Consider the following 14,578-nt stretch of genomic DNA (forward strand, 5'->3'; position numbering starts at 1 on the left):
AGTTTCCATTAGTTTATTTGAAAAAAAGAGAATCTCCTTCAGCATCAATTTCTATATTTCCTCAATGACCTCGATGTTGGAAACCTGGGAAATGTTGGAAATCTTCTTCTATCCTAAACAATAATTCAAATCATTCTAATACCCAAGGTATATCCCTCACAAGTTTCCATTCTGAACCAATTAGCCTCCCCAATTGCGAAAAACTTCGCAAAATACCAGTTTGCCCTCTTAAGTCACCGCTGACAGTCATCCATTGCGTCATATATCCGTAGCATAATCTCGTCGACAAAAACGAATATAAGAGTCGAGCAGAGTCGTGCCGCGAATTTCGAAACGAATCGTTCGCGTATTCCGTCATTAAAACGCGAGTCGCGTCCTCGCTGGTTCGACTCGCGTGTCATCGACTGGCAAGAAGCGTCGCGATTTAAAAGATCCGGTTAACTGTAATTACGACGGATCTTCCTACACGTGGCTGCACGATAATATAGCCCTGGTAGATGTTTGTTATGCCCACGATTATAATTCATAGTCGCGTACATGCGCCCGTTGCGCGTATTGTGAAAGTAAACACACTTATGCGCTTTCGCGAGTCATTCGCCGTCATTTCTCCCGTTATCCCCGCGATCGCGATCGTGCGTCGTAATTATTTCGAAGAATGAACACCCTTGTGTTGGACGGATCAAATTATCGAATAGTGGAGTATTGAAATTTTAGGGCAGGATTAGTGAAGAATAGATTCACGAGGATTGTAGGTTGAAGAAATCGATAGCGAACCTATGTAGGGAAGATTCTAAATATAAAACTTGTTTAGTGGAATGTTAACCCTTTGCACTCGAGGTTTTTTTTTCTGGTATCTACCAGCAGCTCGAGATTCTATTGGCACGAATGCTAAGATTATATTGACTTCGACAATGAGATCTCTAATTTGAGATGCGAGAATCAGGTCACCTTTGCCTCAACGACAATCATTTTATTGGGACTTCGAGTTCCAAAGAAATTAAACCTAAAGAAAATCTAGCGGTGACTGAGAGTCACCTTTCGAGTGCAAAGGGTTAAGACTAAAACTAGCTAGCCATGATCGGCCAGGCTCGGTACTCCAACTATAACTAGGGATGGGATCAAGTTGAACACTTTGACTGTTATACATTTTTCATGTTAATATCCTCGATGTTCGTTAAATTGCAGTGTGAGAAATAGCCGAGTCGTTATTTCAAATCATTTTCAGTGGTAGTGAATTTAAAACTTGCTCAGTGGTATGTTAACACTAAAACTAGCTATACCCGTCATATGTGTGTATCTTTGTAATTATATAGGAGAGAGACCCTGTCCTTAGAGAATTGTAGTAGAGCCATTGTTAATAATTGAGCGATTTTAAATAGAAGTTTAAAGTACACGAGTCAAATTGTGATCGACTTGGTAGTTTTAGTGTTAATAGCTGCTTATTTAATAGTTTCGAAACAACTCGTTCACTTATCGAAAGTATTAAGACCGATATACAATACATCGATTAAAAAATGAGCCCTACAATTAATTACCATACGTCTATGCCAATTTAACGACGCATTTATGGATTATCGCGTTGCCTTGTTTCAACAATATTTATTTCGAGTCCTAATAGTCATTACTCTTCTCTGAGTTGCACGTCGAGTTATTTCTTTTTCCTGTAATTCCCGTATTACCGCGCATTCGCCGATAATAATCTTTCACTCGATGTGACTTTAAACGCTAGATAAAAAAGGCTCGCAGAATTCGTAATAGCGGTGAATTTCCTCGCGGCAGCTGCCGCGTTTCGTGTCGAGTGGCGTATTCTTAAATATGTATACATTTAAGAAAGGAAACGACGATTTTTATTACGTAACTGTGCCTGAGTACTAAATTACAGTGTCCGTCGTGCTCGAGGTATTTTCGCCAAGCATAAAATTTGCTGTGAATTTTAAATTTAACGGTCACCCGAGACCTGAAGAACGAAGAGCGCGAAGCTGCCGAACTGGCTGATTTTTACGAAAGAAACATTGACGAATTAATTCAGAGATGAACGATTAGACAAACACACAAAATGGAAAGGAAAAATGAACATATCGGCAACTACCCTATCCCTAATTTTCCTCGGTTAATTAAATCACGCTTTCGCTCTCGGGTTTACCTGCACGCGTGAAAATGACGCGCGAACGCAACAAGATACCCCAGGAACTCTTAGATAAAGTCCATCGCGTGCAGCTGCCTACACGCGCGCAATGCAACCACCTTTTGCTCTTATTATCAGTGAGCGGTCTCTTCGGCAGGGATGCATCATCCTCGTCGCACCATTGACCGATAGAAGAAGAAAACGAGCGTATTTCGCGCCTGGCGAAGGTGATCGGGCGCCATGATCGGCAGGCTCGGTACTCTAACTGTAACTAGGGATGGGATCAAGTTTGACTGCCATACATTTTTCATGTTAACGCCCTCAATGTTCGTTTAAATTGTAGTACGAGAAATAGTCGAGTCGTTTTTATTTCAATGCATTTTCAGCGGTGGTCGAGTTCTCGATTCAAAAGTTTGCTGGTATCAGACTTTACCATGATTGAAGCTAGGTATTAACCCATTCACAGCCAACTACGAGATGTCTCGTAGTTCAAATTGATTGTAATTACTCGAGAGATAAGTTTATAGCTTTTTGAGTCACGAATTATTCCAAAAGAAGATCATAAATTTGTAACGCTTTCAAACGTTCATAAGTGAGGACACAAAATTGCCATCACACAAAACCGACACTATCGTTTAGAGCGAATGTCTTTATTTGTGCACACGACGTTTAGTTTCAGAGATAAAAATTGAAAACTTAGAAGACCTTTCCCTTACGATCCAATGTTTGCGTCGAATTTGTAACTTTTCAATTTTTATTTTCGAAACTAAGCTTCCTATGAAGAAAGAGCTGCTTTCCTCGAAAACTACACTATCAGGATTTTTAAAAAAAATTTTCATACTAATTTTAGTCCAAGTTAACCCAAAAATTAAATTACATTAGTATGAGAAGAAAAAAAAATTCAGGTCTGAAAGGGTTGAAATAACAAACTTTTAATATCACTTTTTATTATCAAAATAATAACCTAGATTACACATCTGTATTAAATCTTGTCGCTCTAGGCAAAACGTTTTAAATTTGCCTGACAGTGAATGGGTTAATGAGTGTGTTGGCTAGAAAGAACGAATCTATTTTTGTGAAGGTATAGGAAAGTTAATTCGAAGATCTTAAAGGGGATACGGTGGCTGTAACGAACCTCGTTGACAAACAAAAATACAGTTCAGGTGTAAAAGATTTTTCTCTTCCATTCACATCAAGGATTCATAGGACTTCCTTCGAATAACTTCTCTCGAGTTTAAATGGACGACATTTAGGTTCCAATCTACCAAATACTGCCTCAATTTCTCCAGATGCTCGTGCACGGTTTAAATCTACCAATTCGAAGGTACTTGCAGGAGTGTTTGATCCCATCACTAGTTATAACGCAGCCAAGATTCGTATCTCTCCGCGATCGACTCGTTGATTTATAGGACACCAGAATGAAGATCGGTATCTGCCGCTCGTTCCCTCGTGTCCCGATGCGTCCAATTTATGTAGCACGCGACATCCTCGCCCGATTCGAATACGATCTTCGGAAGAGGGACCATTGCTCGCTGTTTGCATGCGCGAACAACGCCTTCCTTTCTTGTTTCGCTGCGTCACCCCCCCGCTTTGTTGTGACAAAACACGATTCGATGGTAACGAGGGTTTCCATTTTGCGTTTGACGGCTCTTGTTGTGCATCGGCTGGTAATGACTCCGAATGGACTTTAGTGGGACTCGTTACCAGTTCTGCTACCAGGGTGACAATTTTAGTGCTTGGCTTCAAAGAGTAAGAAGAATTATCGGAGTAAGTATTCTTTGTTTGAGACGGTTAACACTGGAGCTTCCTTATTTTCTAGCGGTTCATTTTAATTGGTAGTATCTTTTTTGATATTTATTGACGTTCGTGTCTCTTGTTTGCTATTAGAAGCTTGTAACTTGCGATGGTATTCGGATCGCAAGCAATTTTGTTCAGTAGGTTCAGTAATTTATTCGTTCTTCGCCTTTTATGGGCTAACCATTACCCCTTTGATCACGGGACGATTTTTGCTGGAAATTCCAAGAGGCATAGAGGTGTGAATTTAAAAAGGAATATTAGCTTATAGGGAATGATATGACGGAACTTTTTTTATATGTATAGTTTATTCATAGGAGGGTCAGTTTCAAAAGTAAAAATTAAAAACTTAAGAAAACGTTTTTTCTTGAGATCTCAGAATGGTCTGATCCTGTTGCTGTTGCTTAATGAAAAATAAAACAACAGTCGAACAGTCGAATTTAAAAGAAATATCACCCTATAGAAAATGACAAAACGAAACTTTTTTTATATTTACAGTTTATTCATACGACGTTTAGTTTCGGAGATAAAAATTGAAAACTTAAAAGATCTTTCCCCTACGATTCAATTTTTGCATCGAATTTGTAACTTTTCAATTTTTATTTTCGAAACTAAGCTTTCTATGAATAAACTGTAAGTATAAAAAAGTTTCGTCTCATCGTCCCCTATAAGCTGGTATTTTTAAAAAATTGATTTAACGAATATAAATCTTTCTCGAGGGTGTATATGTATACGCCCTTCGCAGTCAAAGGGTTAAGTGTGACGAGTGTAAATTGAGTTATGAGAAACTAACACTCTCTGGTGCGTCTTCTTGTATATTCCAATCGAGTCTTAATGTAATTTAATTAAACACAGAAAGTATAGTTTCCTTTTTAAATAATGTATACGAAAAAAAATGTCCATCGTTTTGCAAAACATTTGCAGCCGATGCTTGTTGCCGTCAATACCGTGGACTTTCACGTGTAATTTATTGCAATGAAACGAGTATGTACTTTCACCCGTACGAATTTTGCGGTAATTTGCTTGTATCGGACGTGATGTTAAAAGCAACGTCATTTGACAAATTAAACTGGCATATTCTGTGTGACACTTGCACCCATATCGACGATGTAATAGCAAGGAGAAATTCTAAAAACAAAAGTAATAAATACAAGATGTAGCGCGCTTTTCAAAAATACTATTCTCTTTATCAAAATTATATGGAGGAACAGAAATTTGATAGATAATAAGAAGACGAGTAGTAAATATTTCTTGCGTCAAAGTTCTTTCCTCTTGCTTGCACTTTCCTGTGCAGCTATTGCACGCATTGAAGTCTCCAGCGGTAGTGAAGTATTTGAAGCTACACAAGCTCGAATATCTTCGTTGGTATTGAAGATGCACAAGAATTATAAGAAAGGAAATTACTCGGTATAAAAAGAGTAACAGACAGTAGAAATTTTATTTTTGAAATGTTGTTGTTATCGTCTATTTTTTTTTAACAAAATTATACGTTCTTTCTATTAGGTAAGCTAATTTTATCTGCCACTTATGTAAGTAGATATAGATAGATATTTGATATTAACCCTCTGCACTAGAGGCCTTTTTTTCTACTATCTACCAGCAACTCGAGATGCTTTCTTAGCATTCTATTGCCACGAATGCTAAGATTATATTTACTTCGAAAATGAGATCTCTAATTTGAGATTTAAGAATCAGGTGATCTTTGCCTCAACGACAATCATTTTATTGACACTTCGAGAACCAAAGAAATTAAACAAAGAAAACCTAGCGGTGACTGAGAGTCACCTCTCGAGTGCAAAGGGTTAAATCGAATAATATTTACCTCAGCAAGCAAGATACACCTAAAACTGCGTTCAAAGCATAATCAACCACTGTTATACAGACAATAATCACTATAAAGTTTCATAAAATTGATTTCTTTAAAGTGCGACTAAGAGTAAGTTTAATTTGCTTAGTTCCTCTTCCAAAGAACAAATTTCATTTCTAACTAAATTCATGAACCTGTCCGACACTTTGACGACGCACTGACCAGTTCATCTACAATACCCCAATTAAACTTCCCCTTTACTCCCACAAAGCCGACGTCAGCACCGTAATTAAGTACAACCTAATCCAACAGCCACCACCGTTCTTCCCCTACAATAATAGATATCTTTACCACCAGCAGGTAAATTTCTCGTCCGAGGGGACTTCGGCGTCGATTCACCCAGTTGCTGGTCGTTTTTCCAAGCGGTCGCGGTCGATTGTCCACGTGTCAGGGACGTGGGGGACAGTTAGGCGGGCACATCGGTCACAGGCTTGATGAATTTATGCCGAGCGTTTATGTCAAAAGACGGCAACGCGTACATCTATTTAGAGTCGGAAGACGGTAACGGGGAAATTTATCGTTTCGTCGACGTCCGTGGCGTCGGCGGCCTCTCAATGGGCGAGGGGGCCAGAAGAGGTGGCCTTTCCATAAATTCATTTCAGCTGTAAATTGTGAACGCACCAAATGAGCACCGTTTCCATATTAGGCTGTGACTCACGGCGATTCCGAAGGGTAGACCTCAATCTATTTGTATTGCGCATTATACAAGACTGTGTATCGCGTCGTGTACTTACCAACGTCTTGAGGATATTATAGATCGCGTGGACCGAACCCGACGCGAGCCTGTACCTTGCGCGACATGAAATACTGTGCCCGAGGTTCGTGCGTTTCGGTCCATTTTCTCCTGTAACCCTTCACGTATTTTTTCTTCTCTACGCGAAGAACGCAGTGGGGGGATTTATAACGGAGCAGATGAAATACACTGGAAGATATTTTTTGGGCCATTTGCATAACACGAAAAAGTGGAAAATTCGTTCTTGTTACCAGAATTCTTTTTAATTCGATCGTCAAGTGAATTGCGCGCATATGTGTGCTCCGGTGATAGTGGCCAGAAGAAAATGCACGTGTACAGTCAGTCCCAGAAATATTCGTACCCTCTATGTCTATCGAAAACATTTATTTGAATTAAATGATAGGTTTGATGTTCCCAAATAAATATGTATTATAAATGTACATATGTGAAAAGTTTGTTCGTGTACAGATTTATCATGAAACATTTGTCTCGAAACATCAAACTCATCATTTAATTTAGAGTTTCTTTCATAGACATAGAGGGTACGAATATTTATGAGATTGGCTGTATACGCGCTAATTATGCAAATGGGTTAATATTAATAGATCTTTAATAGTCGAACGATAGATTAATACTGTTTATTAAAAACAAGAATATTGGAAATATTTCAAAATAGAAACAGTAAGACGGAGCATAATTAATTTATTTATTCTCCAGAAATTAATAACAATCCTCGTTTAGGTTGATATTTAGGGCGAAGGTCTCCTCTTTAAAAAATAACATTTACCACCAAGCAATGCCTACACCTATTCTTATAGATTAAATTTAATAAATTCGTGGTGTGTATCGTTAATAGTCGCCACAATGGCGCCCAGTGTAGTGCAAGGATGTAAATATCGCGTACGACTTCGCTTCTCCCGGCCGAAATCAATGTAAAGTCGTTCTAAATCGACCCACGAGCGATCTGGTAGTAGGTTGCAGCAATAAACCACGTAGTAAGACCGAAAAAGGAAAAGATCGGCTCGTAGTCGCAATCAATCGGTAGACCTGGACAACTTTTAATTTATGTCATCGCGTTTTAAGTGACTGCCGTAACGGTCCTAGGATAATTTATAAGCGGCAGCGTCCTATGTGTGGGAGATTGTTTACGATGATTGCGGGCTCGAATTTAATAATGAATTCGATTTCGTCATGGCGCCCAGCGTTCGAGCGCCTCACGGTCATGGGAATACGGCTGGCGCGGTAATGAGGAAGCGTTTATTGCGACCTGTAACGACAGTGACGCTAATTGCGAGTCATTAGAATGTTCTTTGCGTGAGCGGGGAAAAATTGACGGGGATTCTTCGAAAATAATCGCTCGGTACTTTTATAAATTATTTCTTGTTGCACTCCTAAGGCTAACTGTACGGGTAGGAATTTTTAGCACAATTATATATACTTACTTTAGGTAAGCTAAGTTTATCTGTCATTTGTATATGAATATCGAGAGATATTTGATATTAGGGCGAATAGGGTAATTGCAAATTTTTCTGCGATTACGATCGTATTTTCAAGCGTTTTCAGACATAGAAATTTTGTACCTAAAAACCGACTTCAGATTCGTGTTCCTCACCCTCAAGAAACTTAGAAAACCATGCTTTCGTCAAAATCAAAAATAAAAAATTTTCAGTTAAAATAATTCATTCAAATAGGGTAGAACATACATAGGGTTACCTTTTTTAAATTTTTTATTAAAAAGAGGAACGCGAATCTGAAGTCGGTTTTGAAGCAAACAATTTCTATGGCTGAAAATCCCTGAAAATACGATCCTACTCGCAAATTTTTCTGCGAACAATGTTTACCTCAGCAAGCAAGATACCTAACACTGCGTTCAAAGCATAGTCATCCATCTTTGTACAGACAATAATTAATTAATCCTTTGTACTCCTAGGGCTAACTGTACTGGTCAGAGTGAAAATTTGTTGGATCAATGATCGCTTGTAAAATGGCTAGGTATTTTCAATTCTTTCGAGACTTCTTTCAATTAATCATTTTTATTTCTTGAGAAGAGATCAAAGGGATGATCACGATATGGCCTATGGTTCTCTGCCTTATTTTAAACATTGCCTTCGTAAGTCCAGCATGAGAATCAGAGAAAAGGAATTAGAAGCACTGCATGCAAAACTTTTCTTCCCTCAAAAAATTTCGAAACAATTTCTTTGAAAGTCCCAAGAGAAATAGTTTCCTTCTAAATTTCCGCACTCTGCTGTACCTATTTCTCATCTGTTTAGAATATTCTGAACTTTGAAAATATACATATCTTATCGTTTCGACGAGTTCAACATCCACCGCAAATAATGCCATTTCATCCTCGTTACTTTGCGTCTAACGTTGTATACGATCGGTTACGAGTTCCGAAGAAAGTCGCGCTATCGCCGAAAGGACTCCATATTTCAATACTTTGCATTACAAGCTGTTGGCAAATGGATCTACTTTCACACTTTGTCGATACAGAGACGGGGCAGACGTAACGTATACTAATACCGGCTTGCAGATGATTTACGTCGCAGCAAAAGCGTTAGTTTATTATCCCCTCGCGATGGCGGAGTTCGGCTCGATAATCGCGAAGCCTCTCCTATCGGAAGACTGCTTTGCTCGCGCATTACTCCGTTTAACCCCGTTCCATGCTCAAGAAATACACGAACAAAGCAGGAACATCATTCATTGGTAAATATTGGACCTCGAATCTTTTGTCGCGTCTATTTACGGTTGAACTATTAACCCTTTGCACTAGAGGCCTTCTTTTCTGGTATCTGCCAGCAACTCGAGATGTTTCTTAACATTCTATTGCCATGAATTCTAAGCTATCTAGATTTGAGAATACAGTCACCTTTACCTTGCCGACAATCGTTTTATTGATACATCGAACTCCAAAGAAATTAAATCTAAAGAAACATTAGGTATTGTAGATTTGCTGCGTGAAACCTAATCACGTCTCTCAAGTCACCTCTCGAGTGCAAAGGGTTAATAACGCAACTTGTAACGTGCATTTATTATTTCCGAGACGTTCAGAGAAGTCTCCGTCTAAATAACTTTCAGAAATCTTAACCAATTGAATACTAGAATCGAACAGCTGTGTTAAAATTGCATTCCTACAATTCTACCGAACAGTTTCCCCTCCCCGCGATCCTCCGACGAGAACACACGACGGAGGGGGTAGATCCGAGAGGGCCGCGGTATTTTATTGCGCGACGCGATACGATCATGCTCGTTACCTTTAATAAGATCGCTCGCGAGGCATAAAATCGCGAGGGCATAATAATAACGTCCCGCGAGCGCATCGCCGACCACGGACAATGTTATTGTAGGTGGAAGTGTGACGCATCACCGTTTGAAATACTGCTATCAACGTCACGTTCCGACGATCGGGGAAGGTCCGAGTGGACGCCGGACGCGAGATTTAGAGCTTGTCATGCCCGTATCGTTCCAGTTTTACCGCCTCGGGCGTCTCGAATCGGCCGTATATCGCCCACCGCTAATTAGCTGTCCGCTAATTAGCGTGTAGTTGCTTTCGCGGCTCAATCGCGCCGAATTCACGTCCAACGGACACGAAACGTCGCGCACCGCTCCGCGAACGATCGACGTTTAAGGCGCGAATCGAGCCGGACTGGTTTCCCTCGGGTTTCGATTCGATCGAAGAAGTTTCTCCGTGTTGCGAGGGAAACTGTTTTCGTAAATGCACGGATCGGTGTAATTTAATTATCGTAAAGAATGTTTAAGGATGGCAGCTTCGAGAGGTTCCCTCTTTTTCAACTGGGTAATTCTCATTCTTGCTATCTTTTTTTTGTTTTTTTTGTTTTTTTTGAAACTTGAATGGCCGTGCAAACACTCGAGCTGTATCGTTTCGAGTATTTCGCGCCACACGATGGCTAGAGACTTCGATGCGTGGATGTAGCAAAAGAAAGGAACTTGGGAGAGAAAAATACCGTGGAAGATGAACCTATCTTTCCGTTAAATGTTTCTGTTCTTGCATTCAATTTTTTTTTTATACACTCGAATGGTATTTTTGAAAAAAAGAAACAGTTGGAGAAGTATGTACTTGTCCCAGAAAGTACGTTCTCACGTTAGATGCTTATGTTTCATTAACGATCCGAGTAAGGAAAAACAATCGTATTAATACTCTATTATTAAATTATTCTATTCTACGTTAAAAGTTACAAAAATCTATTACAAATATACTGAAGTCTTGTATGTCATAACCGAAGATCCCGATATTATTTTTTCAACAAAACTAACGTTCATCTCCCACAGCTGTTCGATTCCAATATTCAATTGGTTACGATTTATGAAAGTTATTTAGACAGAGACTTCTCTGAACATCTCGGGAATAATAAACGCACGTTTCAAGTAGCATTATTAAAAGTTTTACAATTTTTTATAGGGAAAAGCCTGTTTAGCTCAGGAATTAGCTTAAATTGTTCCTGTTTAGCCGAGGAACAAATTGAAATAGTTCTCTAAACCCTACCTTGGCATTTAGTAGATACGCGCATTAGGAATACTACTATTTCAGTCGAGAGAGGAGCCTGCTTAGCTATGTGTCACGGTGAATCGTTATCACGTGTCAAATTGTCACGATATGACACTTGCCTACTTTAAAGTTAACCCAAAGTGCTCAACCAACGATGCTCCGATAAGTCGGCTCTCTCGCAACGAGTTCGATAAACCGACGCTAAACATTAGACGAGCATTCAGCTTCTTAAAAACCCTTTATACTCGCAAGGGAAAGAGGAGGTTTTCCTTTTTCTTCCATGTAGGGAAAGGCCACTCAAAATAGTCCAAGAAAGTAGCAAGGATGACCCCCATCGATCTTCTAAGAGAAATAAATTAACAGAATTGAGGAAGATCGATCAATCGTGTCTAGTTAACGCCAGGAATTACTATTTCTTTCATACTTGGGGAACAAACTCGTCGGTACTTGTAAAAAAAATCTAAAGATTTGACGACGAGCACAAGAATCAGGTGATTGAAAATTAATACAGGAAATGGACATGCGAAATCATTTTCGCGATTCATTTTATTCTAACATCTTTATTATCAAACGTCACGTCAGTGTGACATTTTTCAGATATGCACCCATAATATTTGTAAATGATTTTCAATCATAAAAAATCTATGACTCTGCAACTCCACTCAACTCCACTTGGGAAAGTGTTATTTGCTACTTTCTGAGGTTCTCAATGTCTTCCTCTACACCCGAAGAAAAAGATGAATAAAAACTTCATCTACAGTTTTTGATTTCCCTTATTGGAACAATCTACCATATTCGCTAGCGTTACTTATTGAGATTTTCCACCTTTCATCTTTCAATCTATCAGAACCGAAAAAACTCGTTCCCGCCTTCCGCGGGAGAAATCAAGTTCCTCGCAAACACCGAGTCATCCATTTCTTCGTCATAGTTTCTAGGGATTTAATCGCGTAAAGGGTGACCTGTCGAAAACCACGATTAATCATTAGCGTTTTCTTCGTCAGGTCAGAGTGACTCACTCGTGTTCCAAATATAAAATTAATTCTGTTCGTCTGCACGCGAGCTACCAGTCATTAACACGAAACTGCTTCGAGGTTGAGCGTGCCTCGGCAACGAGGCATCCCGCTTCCTTGCGACGGCTAAACCCGGTAAAAAGTTCACTCTATTATCGCCTCGGAAGTGGCTCGCAACCAAACTCAATTATGCGTTCGCATGCGATGGGAATACGCGGGTCATTCCTTCGTGAGATTCTGACCCCTTCGCGAATAAACGGGGAATATTCTGTTTCGAACTCGACATTTGCTAATTCATCTCGATGAAAATGTACCGTGAAGTTTGATCTGTTATTCGTAGAAGTGAAAAGATCTTTGCCTAAAAAGTAGAAGCACAAAATTTGTATTTCGTTCACTTTTCATTCGTTCAAAATTAAACTGTATTTCTTTTTCTAATTTTTGTTAGATTGAATTTCTCATATATTAACCCTTTGCACTCGAGAGATGACTCTCAGACACCATTAAGTTTCACGCAGCAAATCTATCAGCAATGTTTCTTTAGGTTTAATTTCTTTGGAACTCGAAGTATCAATTAAAATGATTGTCGGTGAGGTAAAGGTGATCTGATTATCAAATCTCGATAGCTCAGCATTCGTGGCAATAAAATGCTAACGAAGCATCTCGAGTCGCTGGTAGGTTCTAGAGAAAAGGCTTCCAGTGCCAAGGGTTAAATATATAAATTATTTAGGTTCAGCCTCTTTAAAATATAATTATATTTAAAATATATATATATATATATTGGACATTGTATTTTAGGTATTGTCTAATAATATGATATAAAACAAAATAATTAGTATTAGGTATTGGATTAGATTTTAGTATTCGATGTAGTTTGTGGATAATATTTCTTTTATCTATTCAATGATCGATGCATCCTTCAAGGATGAATTTAAGATCCTCAGATAGGTTAGCATTAGGCTGGTCAGGTCTCCATACTAAGTTGTTTCGTTTAAGAACAAGGTGAGCTAATGAAGCCTTTTGTAGCCAACGTCTATGTATCCACTCGCATTCTGCCGATTGAATTGGAAAAATATCTCCTATATATCTATAGCCAAACGAACACAGCCTAGACCTAATGGGAGAACAGGATTTTCATTAGCATAATCGTCCAGTTATTCTTTGTCGAATTGATTCTTTTCGGCGGTATACACAAGCACAGATGTTGGATAGAAGTATAATCGTAGGAACGATTCATGTTTCGGCAAGTTTGTGGAATAAATTAGAGTTATTTTCAATAATTATTGCTCTAAAAGATTTAGTATTCAATAGCTGTAGTGAAATATTTATTGGTCAAAAGAACTGGTAAACAGAAGAATTTAGATTCATTATAAACTTCGATCTAAATTTAGGCAAACTAATTTTAATCATAACAATTCCTTCGTGTTCTCTGAATTCTTTACATACAAAAATCGAATTTTTTCGATAGAATGTTGAAAATATTCTTTTCAATTTCAACAGTGAAGCACACACTTCGAGTCTATCGAAAAATGATTTCAACAAGATTACTTCGATACTGCGTACACGTACTATTCATCGCATAATATTATCCAGAAAATCCGCATTCCATACCATTTTAGATAACACGGTGCTTTGTTGGGTGGGCAATAAAAATAAAACCAGTAGTAATTCTCAGCCACAAAGTTTCGACGCTATCGAGCCAATTGCGCGCGATTTAATAATGTTCTCAAGAAACCGGTCTCGTAATTCTATATGTTCGTTGGATAGGCTTTTCTTAGATCCCACTCGATATTCCCGATGAAATTCAATATTCCGTATAATCGATAGATGTCAATACAATTTACATTTCTCCTCGCCATTTTCGATCCCGGTGCACGGAACCACGCCGGTGCCAATAATTTGCTCCAATTTACTGGTGCTCCGATAACAGCCACGCTATGTTAATCGTCGGGCATGCTTTTCTATTGAAATTGTGGCTTGAATGGAACCGATGACGGCTCTAATAAGGTAGAATCGTAATCGGTTTCATTAAAGACCGTTCAAATGTTGTAACGGCGGGAAGGCGTGCATTTGAATAGATAACATCGTGTTGACATCTGTATAATGACCTTTGGCGAAATGTCAGCATAAGCGATCGGTGTTCTCGTACGTGCAACGAGTTTTAATAAAGCGTGGGGGATTTTTCTTTGGGGGAATCGATTTTAAGCATTTGCATGAGAAAGGGGTCGATACGTCCGGTTCTCAGACTCCAATTGATTACTGCTACATGCTATGGGGCAACACGAGAGGATGGAAACGTTGGTGAATAATTAATGGAACCAAATACTAATCGAAACGATAGCTTGGAGGAGTTTCATTCGAATATATTTAATATCGTTATAGTATGGAAGAATTGTGTTAGTATAACGTTCTTGGTTGGGACTTGAACCCTTTTCAGTATAATTAAAATGAGCAGCTAAAATAAAATAAAATATTTTATGTGTACCTTTATATTTTCAATAGTATTAAAATCAAAATGAGAGTTTATTTTTATTGTGGGTAGTAT

General features: G+C 38.7%; 1 protein-coding gene across 12 annotated transcripts in view; it reads left to right on the top strand.

Moving 5' to 3' along the window:
* LOC128880024 (proteasome subunit alpha type-5-like) overlaps positions 1-14,578 on the top strand; it is a 198,024-nt gene that overhangs the window by 50,580 nt on the left and 132,866 nt on the right. The window lies entirely within an intron of this gene.

The sequence above is a fragment of the Hylaeus volcanicus genome, chromosome 7 (genome assembly GCF_026283585.1).
Source record: "Hylaeus volcanicus isolate JK05 chromosome 7, UHH_iyHylVolc1.0_haploid, whole genome shotgun sequence".
NCBI classification, from domain to species: domain Eukaryota; kingdom Metazoa; phylum Arthropoda; class Insecta; order Hymenoptera; family Colletidae; genus Hylaeus; species Hylaeus volcanicus.